Below are 14,496 nucleotides of genomic sequence, written 5' to 3' on the forward strand. Positions count from 1 at the left end.
TGCAGTCAGAACAAGGGAAAATGCCTTAAGTACTTGAGGGAGAGAAATAGCCTAGGAAGGAATCACAGAGCCTCTTTCCCATCCCCTCAGGCTTTTGCAAGGGAGCACTACTGTCACCCTGAGTGCTGTTTGCCTTAAGGAGGTTTTTCAGCAAATAGTCCTGGTTTTGTTAAATTTGCCAGTGGTCAGTCAGGTTTTATATTCAGAGCACTGTACGTTGTGACCTGTCTTCAAGCTCTGCTTATTCTGTTGACTGACCTACAGTTCTGGCCCTTTCACTGATCTCATGGTTGATTTCTGACGTTCTCTCTCACCTTCACCACTTGTTGCCTTTTTTTGCCTTCTGGCTATTTCAACCAGTTCAGTTTGCTTTCTGATGTAGTTTCTTCCTTTAGATTTACATAGTATATGAGTGCCTTTTTCATTGCAAGGTCAAATGGTACTTCATTGAGAAGTCAAAATGTGTGGATTGGCTCTTGTCACAAGCTTAATTTAACCATCATTTATGTTCCTGGAAGTATTCCATTTTTGATCCATTTCGTTTATCTTAATACCTGCTTTTAAGCAAAACTTTGACAAATGATAGCAATATGTGGGAGATATTTTAGCACAGTCTTTTGAAAATCATTTTCCTAATACGTGAATTCTAGTCCAGACCAGACTTAAAATAATAGCATTACAAAATGTCAAACCTGGTAAAACTATTAAAAAAAAAAAAAAAAAAAAAGGAACTTTGACTAATGGCCCATGTATATGGCTTAACATTTAAGTAAAGATTGCATTTCTGACTTGAGCGATGAGAAGAATTCAGCTAAAGCATTTCTCTGCAGCTTCCTGCTGAAGTAAGTTGTCTTTGTCTGGCTGTAGCTGTGGGAAGAGCTCAGTGCCACACATCTCTGGAATTTTCCAGCTTTGTCTGGGATGCTGTTCCCACTCTGCCTGCGGCCGTGAGCCCTCTCTCCCGGGACATGCTGGCTCTGGACTCCAGCGATGGTTTGTGTTCAAGCTGAGTTGCCTTCCTGGGCTAGATACTTGTGTTTTAGCAGGGGTGGTGTTTGGCAAGCCAGGGAAATGGCAAGATTGTTCTGACAGAGCCATCGAGGTCATTGCTCATAATTGAGAGTACAGAATTGAGGGTCAAGAGATGGATCCTCTGCCTTAGCCCAGGAAGGAATAAACTGTGGGTGAATGCCAGGACAGGGGTGCAGCCTCATGGCGTCCCCCCAAGTTACAGGGGCTGCAGAGGCTGCATTGACGCCCTGCCCTTTGGTAAGTGGTGTGCCCAGGCAGGAGGGGTGGCATTCGTGTTGAGCTTATCTTGGGGCTCTTATTGCAGCTGTGCAGAAGTTTGCAGTCCCGCTGATGCTGGGGCCTCTTGATTTGCCTTTGTCCATGGCATTAAACTGTTCAGCGGCTCACAACAGCCTCTGCTCTCAGGAACTTCATTTTATAGGAACAGATTTCATGAGGAGAATGCCATGCACACATTCAATCTGTCACTTTTTCCTCTAATCCCAAATCAGTACGATTTTCTGATAACCTCTGTTGTATATCTGTTAATGTTTGTTCCTGTGGGGGCGAATATTTGAGGCTGGCAGCCACAGTTTTAGTGTCAGGCTTGTTTGGATGTAGGCCTGGACTTGGAGCAGGAAGTCCACTGCCATTTCACAGCTTTATTTTTGAATGGAAACCAGGGAATCGACATCATGCATTCAAGAGCAAGAAAAATAGCATTTACAGCAGGGTGTAAATTTTTTTTTATGATCCCAAGCATTCCTTTGTTTGCAGTTTTAGCTTAATATATTCATGATACCTTGAAATAGGGATATGCATGGAGATGGGGGTTTGAAATTGCTTTTGTGGTTGTTTCTGGCTTATATAAATGTATATATTCTGTAAAGATCAAAAGTGACTGGGAAAGAGGATTTGGAAGAGATTATTCATCTTTTTTTTTTTTTTTTTTGCAATACATTGGAGGGTGGGAAGAGAAATTTCAAACTTGTTCTCTCAGACTTTGGTTTTGTTCAGTTTTCTTACTTTCACAAGATGTAATATTTTTATCAAAATTTCTAGTCACTGGAGTGAAGTATATGCAAAAGTGTTGTTAAGTGTTTCAATAAAAATCTCTCCTGCTAGTTGATCACTGATGCACAAACTCTGTGGTTACTCCATTAATTCTCCTTTGAGATTCCAGGACACTTTTTCAAGAGCAGATCTACTTTTTTTATACAATTCATTGAAATATATGGATTTTCTTTAAATATTTTCAGGTCTGCATTGTTTTTAATTTTTTATTTGCATATAAAGTTAGATTATGATCATGCTGTTTCCAGTGCTTCTGAAAATACTTTTAAAGTCTGCCTTGCATGATCTGTCAACTCAAATTATTACATTTGCATCTCTTTTTCTACAACCTGTGCAACTAAAACCACTTTAATTTGTCTGTGTTATATGATAAAGTTCAAGGGAGAAGATAAGCCAATTTGTTCATGGCAATTTTGAAATCCTGCTTAATACTTTTATTTAAAATGGTCTATTAGGATTGAAAGGAAAGTGTGGGAAGAAAATGGCATATCCCAATGTAGAAGCTGTAGAAGTCTTGTCAGAGTGCTTGAGAAACTTTAAATGGTCTTGTTTAGTTAAACAAGGAATTAGGAATTTACTTAGGGAAGATGTGGGCTGGAGGTTGTATAAAACAGAATCAGAAAGGTCATGGGAGATGACAGCAGGGCTTGGATGTGATTGATAGTTGAAGGCAGTTCATGTGCATATGTGGAGAAAGTTATTTCCAGCATTGCTGGAACTCTGGGGAGATTTTAAATCATTCAGTTCATGTCACAGATTCTTCAGATTTGCACATGTACAAACATTATTTGGTGGCAGTTCAATGTTGTCTGTAGTTATTTGTTACCTTTTAAATAGCAGCAACATAAGAAAGAAAGAAATTGTTGGTGCTAATCTAAACTGGACAGTAGGAGTAATGTTCCTTAAGTATTTTGTGTTCATACTTGAGGCGAATTTTCTTTATTAGAAATGTTTTAAGAGATCATTTGGAGAAATCTGGAAGAGAATTCTCTGTTAATCTCCAAAAGCAAAGGTTGGTCCATTCTTGTGCAACGAGGTGAACACTTCTGCAGAAACAATTTGGAGAAGAAAAATATCGGAACCAGTTAAAGGCCCAGGATTTGTGCCATTTTTCAGCAGTGCTGATGTACCCTGCCCTGTGCTGCAGCAGGAGCTGTCCCATGGGGATGGACAGCTTGGTGACAGTAGGGCTATCTGTACACAGAAGGGAACCAAGATCTTTCAGGAGGGTTACAGAGAAAGATGGAAACTTAAGCAGCACCATGCACAGGCTAACGAAGGGGATTGCAAGCACCTTATATTCAAAAACTTGTAATATTTGAATGACTTTCTTTAAACATGATACAAACTCTACTACTTTACCAACATTCCTCCTTTCCTTAGCACTCCCCTTGCTTATCTTTTGCCAAGAGCTGCTGTAAGGAAATACTTCTCTGCATTTCTGAATGCAGTGAGCCTGAAACTCTTCTGCAGTGGCAACTTGCAGTACTTCAGTAAATTGTGGCTTTTGTCAGATAAATCAAATTGGTAAAATTTTTCTTGATCCCCAAAACCCTCATTTATCTTTCCATTAAAAATACATATATATTCTCCAGCTTCCATTCTTCCCCTTCAATCTGTAAAGCACAGCAGCATATGATGTGGTTTCTGTGTTGATTTTCAAGATAATTTTTAGCCTGTCAAAGACCTTCTGTCTCAACAACTTTGAAACAAAGATTTTTTGAATAGATGAGAAAGTGCAGCTGCCAGATTAACCAACACAAGAAACTGGAAGGGGAGGATCTTGCAGATGGTTCTAATAAAACTGAGCAAACAGCAAACGGGGGTGGGGGAGAATGGGTTGAAATGCAAACTGTAGTCCCAGTGCAAGTTTTGGCATTAGTTTGTGAAAGACAGTCGCATAAACGGCCATGTGAGGGTTTGGGATTGGGGACAGTTTATTGCTGCTCTCAGTTTTTCCTGTTGCTACTGCACTGCCAGCTTTTCCTTCTCCCTGTATCCCTGTGTCCATGCTGCTACCTGAGCTTGTGTTGCTGTGCCAAGAGCCCTCCTCTGGAAAGCCACATTCAAATATTCATAGGATTTTTGTGAATGTGGAATACCATTAAAAGTCAAGGTTTTCAGTAGATGTTGAAAGAAGAAATTGTGCTTGTTAGAGCACAAAGCAGTAAAAATGGAGCAGAGGCTTGTGTTGCTTCATTGTTCCTGCCTGCTATCCCATAGCCAAAAGTCCATTTTGGCCAAGCCTTGATAAACCCTGTGTTTGAAGTTTGTAGTACATGATTCATTCATAAGGATGATGGGTGACTAGTAGTAATTTCTGTCTTTTCTGCTAATTTTCTCCTCTTACTGAGTGGTATTAGGTCTGTAATATTAGGCCGGCAATTGCAGTAGGAGAGATGCGGCTGAGGGCCTGGATAGTCTCTGATGGTCTCAAATTCAATCACTACTTCTTGACATGATAATTTGGGGTTCTTTGGTGGTTCTTCAGGCCAGAAAATCTTACTGACACCTCATTTCCAAAGCCAAAACAATTAAATCTTTATTTTTTTCTTCCTCCTGCTAATCTGTCCCTCCTTCAATGAAAGGAAGAGTGTTTGAGAGCACACAGGCTTTCAGCTTACACAGCAGCCCTTGGGATGTGTCTTCATCTTGCTGTGTCAAAAGCTTTTCAAATCAGTAGTTCGGGAGTAGCAAATCCTTCAAACACGTGAGTAACAGATACTTACTTGTTTTATTGAAGAGTCCTTGAGCATGAGCAAGTCATTAAGTACTTCCTTTCTCCCCATGAATCAGTTCTATTTTAAACAGTCATCATGTATTTAATATTTTTAAAAGTATAAGAAGTTTTTACTTCTAAACTTTCTTGGAGTCTCTTGTGTACCTCTATGAATTTGTATTAAAAACGTATCTGTCAAGGGCTGCACATTCCCTGTACTGATGCATTCCCTTTCCCTATCTCCTTCAAGAGTGGATATATTCTGTGTGCAGCATTTCTTTGCCCAGTTTTGAAGCGAAGAATTTCCTACTTTGAAAACAGAGCACATCTCTCCACTGCCTGGTCAATGGGTAATGCCACCTCAAAATGCCACCACCTGAGTGGCGTCTCCAGAGCTCAGCAACAACCCCAGAGCAGTGTCCTCACGCTGCCCGGGGGGCCTGGGAATTCCTGTGTGCAGTGTTTTCTGTGCCAGGTGATCCCTGCAGCCTCTTCGGCAAAGCTGTCATGCACACGGTGTGTGGGGAGCCTGTGGAATTCCACTGAAGGGGATCCCGTGGTTTAATGGAATGCTTTGTCGTGGATATTGACCGTGTGATGTTGTCATGCTTTGCTGATTCAGTCGATTTGGAAAAAAATCTGTTCCCCCTCTCTTTACTGTATCATGCAAAAAGGATAACGAACATGAATATTTATAATTAAGTATTTTTGCAGGGGTTCGTGTCCAAGATACAACATGCTGAGACATTAAACAGCACAAGTGTTGCCAGAATCCTACCAGCTTGGCAAATCTGACAGCCAGCTGAAGGCAAAGAGGGGGTTTTATGATAAAATCAGGCCATGTACTGAATGCTAAAGCATCACCAGTTGTTTACAGCTCGGGAAGAGTTCACTTGCAACCAACACGAATAGGAGAAACCTTTCCCAAATGATGCTTTGTTTCCTTGTGGATTTGCTTCCGTTTTTGCCTCCTTACACAGTCAGCAACCATAATTCAGATGGTGGGGTTTGGAACAGTCTTCCTGTTCCTAATCTTGTGAAGAGGTGCCCCTTTATCCCTGGCTGTCGCTCAGACTGACAGGACAGGGAGCTGCTCCCAGCCTTGGCAGTTGCTGCGGCTCGGGATGTTTGCAGCAGTGGCCTGTGATTCATTGGTTCAGCATTCCTCGCCCTCTGTGCTGCGAGGACAGCGCGGAGGGACCGAGTCACGGGGCAGCTCTTTTCATCCGGAGCTTCTCCTGCCTGAGCCTCTGCGGAAAGCCAAGGGGAAAACGGACAGGGACTCATCTGCAGCTTCATTTACTCCATCCATGTTAATTGCCTCTTTAGAACGGCAGCTAAAAAGGATTGCACATCATCTCTATCAATTAACTTAAAATGTTTTAAATTCATCTGTAGTACTGGGCGCTGGAACAGAAGTGAAAGTAGAGTGCTTTGAGTCTTTTCTTTTAGAGTGGTAGATTGTGTTTTTTAAGTCCCTGTGCTGCTTGTGAGCACAATGACAACTGTATCTATAATCTCTGTACCACCTGTTGCCTTAGCTACCATTTAATGTGCAATATGATGTTGGAGATAAAATGCTTTCTGTGGCACCTATAAAACACCTCAGTGGTCCTCACGAGCCACAGGAACACCAGATTTATATACAGCTGTGGCAGTGAATCTCTGCTATCTCCAGCTGTGCCAGAGCTGTTGGAGTGCAGCTCCACAAGCAAAGGCAAATGGCAAGCAAAATGCCCTTTGCTGGGCAAAGCCTGCAGAATTTTAGGACTAAGTATAAATGCCTGCATGCAGCTAAAATTAAAAAATGAGTGTGACTGTTGATATTTTATTCTATAGATACACACTGGCAATGTATTCCTGGTTTGTTGTTCCCTACAGAGACGTGCCCAGAGGTGCCCGCAATTTGGGAACAGGCACTGCAGGCTGTTGGAGCCGGGGCCACCTCAAACTTTTGGAAGGGGTTAAAATTTTACACAAACACATCTCCTTATGTAGAGACTTTAAATAATCTTTCAGTGCAGCCATTCCATGCCATGAAGTGTTGGTTGATTTCTCTTTTCTTCAGGGCTATTTCTCTTATTTCAAAGAACTTGATAATATGCAAAAAAAAATTCTGCTTCTCTGTGAGGTTTTTAAAACTGCTAGGGACTGTGGTGTTCTCTCCACATTCTTTCTGGAGGCTTTGCAGGGCTCCATTCTCATTCCTTCTCTTCTCCTGCATCCTATTTCTGGCTAATCCCATCTGCAAAAGCAAATTGGTTGGTAACACCTGGGTTAGGAGAAGATTCAATCTTCTCTGTCCAGAGTAAGCTTTTGACTCATCTCTAGTATCTCCATTTAGACAATGAGCCACAAGTTGAAGTCTAATTTAGTGGCTATTCCCTTCCCTGCCTTCATTTCTAGGGTATTCACCCTTCTCATTCAGTCCGTTTCCAAGCACATGATGTGTGTTTTCTGTTAGGATGGTTCTTATTCATCTCACTTGTTGCTACTCATCTGCAGGGCTATTTCAGTATCTTCCTTTCAAATGTCCTAAAAAGTCCTTTTGTGGTGATTATCATTGTCAAGGCGTTTTGGTTGTGCTGCTCAGTCTGTGCCCTCACCAGGCTGTGTTTGCTTTGCACAGAAGTTTAAGTGCTTTGCTCCTTGTTATTTGTGGCTTCCGTTATACAAATAATTTGTGTTTGCTTTCTTTCTGCCAACTTTGTCACCCACAAATGTGTTCACACTTGAAGTCCCAAGAAGCAGAATACCAGAGGAGGGAAAAAACCAACCCCACAAGCAAAACCCCAGAAGAACTGGACAGTGCTGTCTCCTTGAATAACTCTAAAGAGCTCTGCTCCTTTTCCTAGGAAAAGTCCTTAATTCTTCCAGTTGGTTCTACAGGCTGTTCCTCAGCCTGTGCCTCCAGCCCATTATCATTGCAAAGCTGCAGCTTGGCTGTTGGGCAGATAAAACTAAAGGAAGGCTGCAGCAGTGTCCTCCTGGGGAATGGAAAAGGAATGTTGAGGACGAGGACAAAAGTCTGGGGTGCCAGCTATGCAGACAGAATTCTGAAGAGAATTCAGGTGTTTTTTTGCACAGCTCTCATAGCATTTAAGAGATCAGAAGGTCACTCAAGAAGGAAAATTTACAATAAATTCGATTTGAAATTTGTTTGAGATAACCTTCTTGTCTGTCTTTCACAGAAAATGTTGCTGCCCTGACCGGCAGTCATGAAGAGAAGGGGGTGAAGAGAATTTGTCTGGAGAAGTGGGAAGTTTTGAAATTTTCAGCAGGAGGTGAAGCCAAGCCAGCCATTGACATGAGAATGAATTCAATGCCTCGGACTTAAGCGGTAACTCGTTTTTCTGTCATCTTTTTATTTCCAATACGATACCATAGGATAATTTGTATTGATTATAGAGGATATTGTTTGACTACTACCAGAGTTTAAATAGAGAAATCTTACAAGAGCCAAACATACAATTTTGTGAGCTTCATTCATTAGCAAAAAGTTGGAATTTTAGTATCTGGTGCTTTATTCAGTAGTTGAAATTTCTTCCAGTGGGTTCATCCCATCTCTTCATCTTTGAAAAACAAAAAGAGATTTTGCTGTTTCTCCACTACTGACTGTCTTCCTACCCAATGCCCAGCAAACTGCAGTTTGGAACAGGTTGTAGAAGCTGTTGTTGTCCCTGTTTTTTGTTACATTTTAAGTACTTCATGTGACTCCTGAAACATGTGGGAAGACACACTTACATGGCACACTAGGAAGTTTGTTTGTTTCTGCTGACATTGAGTATTTCCTCAAAAATCTTTTTCCATTTTCTTCTTTTCTTTGCTGTTCTTATTTGCTTATCTTTTTCTCTGCCATTCATAACTGGGTATTAAACATCTGAAATACTTTTATGCCTGTCTTCCTAGGGTCAGTTTACTAGTCAGGAATACAAAACTGTGCTACTTTTCAAAGTTAAATTGGGAGCAGAAAGACCCCCAGCTCTTTCTTGCTATCCTATTTTGGGCTCTGTGCCTCTGTAACAATGTAGAACTGGCCACTAAAAACAGAAGCTTTAAGAAGGGTAGAGGGGAATTACCACATCTTTGGTACCACATCAAGATGATGTTTCCATGTCTTTTGAGACAGGAGAGTGAAAGGTGTTCATGCTCTCCTCAAAGCTTCACAGAACCCCAGCAGAATAGAACCTGCCTTAGTTTGAAAACTGTAACGTAACTGCATCTATGAAAAACAGCATCTCACCACATTTCTTTCATTTGCCATGAATAAAACAAAGGAAATCTGTTATGTGTTGTGATTTTGTTAGAAATGCTTCTTTCTTATTCTACCCTCTGTGTTTTAGAGGGAGAGTGAACAGATCTGACAGTAGTTCTATATGACCAATGGTAGAAAAATTAGACCTGCATTTCTGAACCTTACAAATATACCTGTTCTTATTTACCAGTCCAGGTAAGATATTCATTCCACCCCCGTATCGTAGGCTGCGTTAGAACTTCAATGGGAGAACAGTCAGTGCCCCAGAAGGATTTTGTCCTAATTTCTGTGAGGTTAAGGGTGGGATTTCAGAAAATGGGCAGAATAATGGCACAGTTCTGTCTGTAATCCACAGTAAGGCTCCTGTGTCTCTCTCTTGTGAGAGCACACTCAGGCCAGCACTACCAAGAACTTAGAGCTCAGCCAGTGCATCAGGTGTTCAGAAGGCTGCCAGGTTCTTCCCTCACAGAGTTCCCATCTTTAGGAGTTGTCTGGTTTATTGCCAGGGTTGTTTCTATATTGTGTCAGTGTCTTCTGCTGCATTGGCAGGAAGGGAGGGCTTGCAGATTCCATCTGTCTGCAGTGGTGACAAATGAAGCTCAAAAAGAACTTAAAAGAAAAATGTTTTTCTTCTTTCAAGTTTTCAGATTTACTGTACTCTTGTTAATGCCTTTTCTCTGTTGTTCCCTGCAGTCCTGCAGTCCTTTCTCTTTGAAGGTGTGCACAGATCCTTAGATCTGATTCACTCACGTGTCTAATGAGAACAAGAAAAAGACAGTTCCAGCTCTCATGTCTGTTTTGCAAAAGTTTTGGAGCTGGAGCACTTCAGTGGGATTTGGGGTTTCTGTAGGCCACTTTAGAGCTAGAAATATGAGCAGCACAAGTTAAAAAGCAGTCCTAGTCACAAACTCTTGCCCATTCTTACTAAGGAAAATGCACCACTTTGGCTTGTCTGTATGCAGCAGGTCAGGAGAAGATACAAACAGGTTGTAACCACTGTTGTTTTAGAGGAAACATTTCTAAAAAATTGGAAAGTGATGTTTTGTTTGTTCCTTGTACATCCCTGCCTGGCAGAGCAACTTCTTCATGCATCCAGCCTTTGACAAAACAGCACCAACTGTAAATTTGCTGGGGACAAGGGCTTCAGCTGAGGAAACAGGTTCCCATAATTGTTTCTGCATTCAAATTACTATTATTTAGCTGATAAAAGTGACAATCAGAGACCCAGGAACAGGGAGAACAATGCTATGGGATAGATTCTCCTGCTGGCACAGGAAGATGTTAATCAGCTGAACATGAAGGGGTTTTTGTAGTTGAGAGAAGTGCTGGGTGAGCTGGGTAGCCTGGGAAGAGCCATGGGTTTCTGCTTTGGGCAGATAGATCTCCTTCCTGCTGGAGATGCTCTGGAGTGGTCTAGGTGGGAACTGACTGAGTGCACATATTCTTTCTGTTTCTGAGAACAGCTGGAGGATGTTGCCTGGGAGGTGCTCTTGGCTTGGGGATTTTGAATGGGAGGGTTTTCTCTCAGCTTGAGAATACATTTTTTCCGCTTGACTCACTGACTGAAATCTGAATGAGTGATAAAATTTCTAAAAGTAATGTTGAATTGGTTGGAATAATAGAAAATGCATTTATCATCAGGAAGGAAGAGCAAAATAAGGGGAAAGATTCTATGAAGAGGAAGTCGCCACCTTCCCAGGGACAATGGGAGGTTGTGGGTAGCTAACACACCTCAGCCTGCCTGGCTCTGCAGCCACACAGCAAGTTGCCATCACAGAGGATTCTTCTGAAACCCTTCTCAGGCTCGTGTCCCACGTGCAAGACCCACACACATTCCGTGGGATGCTTTCCATTGAAAAGACATCACACCAGGAACGTGTTTGCATAGGTTGCCTCACCATACAGAACACGATCCTGTGTGTGCATGAAAGGAAACTGCCCACTGACTCCTGCAGAACCCCTTTTTTTCCAGGAACAACACCAGCCTTTGTTGCCTCTCTTTGGCTTGGCACATAGAACAAGGAAGGAGCAGAAAATACTGGCACTGAAGAGGAGCCTGTTGTGATCTATGGGAGCAGTAGATAAAGCGAGGTATCTGCAGGAGCAGGGAGGGGCTACTGGCTTAGATGGTTCTTTAGGATAATAACCATAATAACATTCTTTTGATGATCTTACATTTCTATAGTGCATTTCCTTTGTGCATTCCTGAACAGTTTTCCAGACTCCAATTGCTGTATCAATTTCTGTGTGCTTGTAGTTTGGAGAAGCATTGGGCACAGAGGACTGTGCTGTGTGTGCTCCCTGTGAGGAACAGGCCAGCTGCCTTCCCTGTCAGGGTTGCAGGAATCAAGGAATTAGAGTGCTAAAACAGGGAACAGATAGGGGAGCATTTTAGCTGCACTTATATGTGTACAAAAGAAAGATGCAAAATTGAGGATATTTATCTCAAAAAAAGCTGATACTGAAGTCTGGATGTGTTTGGGTTGCGGGGTAAGGAAAAAAGACTTCTTTCTTCCTGAGACCTGCCTTGTTCATTTGTCAGGTTCAACCAGACTTCTCCAGCTGAGGTTTTGATGGCTGAAGGCTGATTCAAAATGGAAACATTGACAGACTAAGCAATAATAACTTAATAATATTTATTCCGTGTCCCTATATGCACTTCTTTCCAGAGGGCAGTTCAGATTTTTCATGCTTGTGATAGTCTCTGTTTTCACTTAGACTTATCTCTGAAATCTGCCCATCACAGGTGTGTTAAAAATACTGTCCTTGTCAGTTTAGCTGATAGAAGGCAGCTGATGCTGTGTTTGCTGAACTCATGCTGGTGTGATGGCTGGAAATTTCAACTAAACAGGACAGAATGGAAAAATCGTCTTCTAAGTGTGTGAGGCTCCCGCTCTTCATTTTGGACATGCTCCTGTAAGTTACATCCAAGCAGCTCTGCTGCTGGGTGTCTTGTAGCTCCTTTTGTGATGGGATGGCAGTTGCTTACTGCAGGAGCAGGGAATTTTCAGTGATTGGGAGGTGAGAGGTTTTGCTTATGGTGAGGTCTCCTCTTTTCATTTGCTCCATTTTTGTAACAAATTCACTCTCCCTGAATTTCCATCATGTGCAACTTGTGTATTTTACTCTGTCATTTCTTTTATCAGTTGCTCAGTTGGTGATAATTACATTGTATTTTTTATACTGGGTCCTTTCATTTTTCTCTAGTCTGTTATTATGTGATGTGGCCTTGGCAAGAAACACATTCCCATTCTTCCAAACAAACCACCCCCCCCACCCCCCCCCAAAAAAAAACCCCCACAACCAAAACCTGCATACAGTTCAGATCCTGCTAATTAAGAAAACTATGAACTTCTAGGTGAAAAATATAATCAACACTTGAACCTGATGCAGGCAATAATCATTTCTGTGCAGGTAGTCCCACTGTCCCCAGGTTCTGGGCGGTGTTGGATTTCCTTGGGTACTACAGCACCCACCTCATACAGCGAGTTGCTGCAGCAACACTTCTTATGCCCCCTTTAACACAAAATAATTGGAGTTTTGAAGGCTTCTCAGATTCAGAAGGTTTCTTCAATTTATCCAGAATGCAACTTTTCCTCTCAAACATCCATTTCCCTGGAGTTGGACTAGATGACCTCCAGAGACCCCTTCAACCCTAACGATTCTGTGATTCCTTCACTCTCCCCAGGATAACTCAGAAAATGCACTCAGAACCAACTGCTGATGGTGCACAGTCTTTCTTCCTTTGTTCTTCCAAAGCAGGAGTTCTTTGAGCCCAATCATCTCTATCTTAAATATGAACATTAGCATATCTATATTTTAAGCAGAAATACTTCACAGGCAAATAGGCAGGGCTTTAAAGAGACTTCAAAATATTTCCAAAAATACCTGCCTTGCTTTCTTTTTCAGCCTTGTCTTATGGATCATTCTTTCTATGAGTTAACCTACTTTCTTTGCTAAGCTTTTATTTTTGTTCTGTTGCTTTCCATTTCTGGTGATATAAATTCTGTGTATTCTCTTGGGGAAAACTGCAGGTTACACTTTAACTTGCACTGTGGTGGCAGTGCTTTGTGATTTATATTACAGTGGCATTCCAAAGATATTTCACAAAATTCAGACTTTTCCTACTGAAGGAGTGTGGTAGGCCATGTGCAAACATAACTGGGATTGTTTATTTTTCCATTACTAGATAAGAAGGTGCAAGGACAAATAAAATACAAAATAAAAAGAATCCCTATTCCGGATTCTTTAGATTCCTGCCTCCCCACCCAGATATTTTGAGAGCACTGCTGGCAGCTGAGATGCATGTTGGTTATCTGCTGTATAGCCCTACCCAAGATCCAACAATTACTGATTAGTTATGTTTCTCTTTTATTGTGCCTTTACTGTGCTGTATTGCTGTTCTTATGAACATCTCTACCAGGTTAAAATACTTCAAATTTTTCACAGTGATTTCTTGAATTAGCAACTAAAAATAAAAGTACCACTTGGTAACAAGCAGTGACACCGTGTTTTCTCCTATCAGTGCAGCTGTAAACCAGTCAGAGGGATTGGATCTGTCCAAAAATCCCTGTTTTCAGGGAAAGCACTGCTGAAAGTGGAACTAAGACACACAACTTTCTCTTGTTGGTACTGACTTCCTCTTTCAGGTTTTCTGCTGAAAGCACAGTTCAGGTACCTCACAATTTAAACATGCGTTGTTGCATGCGGGAGGATAAGTGCATCAACAGTTCTGACTTACAGACATTTCAGACTTCTTGAGCACTCTCTCTGCTGTCCTCGCCTGTAATAGTTTCAGATATATGCACTGACAGTCAAATAAGGGTATTTGATTTTTGGCATAGTACTGTTTGCTTTCAACATCCATGTAAAGCTTACTGAGGAGGATACACACACCCACCAATTTAAAGATGCCATACTATGAGAAACAGGTATTACTCCAGTAATGCCCACTGGGACAGTTTGGGATTTATTTTATTACATCAGTGTTGTTTCAGTGTATTTAAGTTTAGGCCTTTAAGTGAGTGAATTTACAGGTATTGAATAAATCAAAATTTATGAGGTTGCCTTGTTAATGAAAAAGACATGCAGCTAAAGAAAGATGGCACCAAGCTCATTGAAGGAGAAATAATCCTTGCCTGACTATGACTCTGTGTTACTGATTTTCAAGAGTTTAGCTGATAATATCCATTACACTTGATATTGGTGATGGATACAAAAATTAACCTTGAATATCTGAGTGGTAGTGACATACTTGAGTCTTGCATCAGTCAGTATTCGGTTAATTATCTAAGTATCAGTGCAAAGAGAGCAGGCTCCAGCTGGCTGTAATTAGGGCTGGATTGTTCCATGCCTTCAAGACAATTTTTACATTCATGGGATCTGCAGCTTTCTGTTGTCCTCATTTCCTGCAACATAAAAGCACTTGTATGTCAAG

General features: G+C 41.5%; 1 protein-coding gene across 5 annotated transcripts in view; it reads left to right on the forward strand.

The window, feature by feature from the left end:
• PEAK1 (pseudopodium enriched atypical kinase 1) overlaps positions 1-14,496 on the forward strand; it is a 110,178-nt gene that overhangs the window by 39,748 nt on the left and 55,934 nt on the right. For all 5 annotated transcript variants that reach the window (XM_042021792.1, XM_042021793.1, XM_042021794.1 and 2 more), the window contains one exon: positions 7,996-8,144. The gene's annotated coding sequence lies outside the window, so the exon portion shown is untranslated. The remainder of the gene's footprint in view (positions 1-7,995; positions 8,145-14,496) is intronic.

Source organism: Corvus kubaryi, unplaced genomic scaffold, assembly GCF_017639235.1.
Source record: "Corvus kubaryi isolate FWS band 111438036 unplaced genomic scaffold, C.kubaryi_AGA036_p1.0 37172, whole genome shotgun sequence".
NCBI classification, from domain to species: Eukaryota; Metazoa; Chordata; class Aves; order Passeriformes; family Corvidae; genus Corvus; species Corvus kubaryi.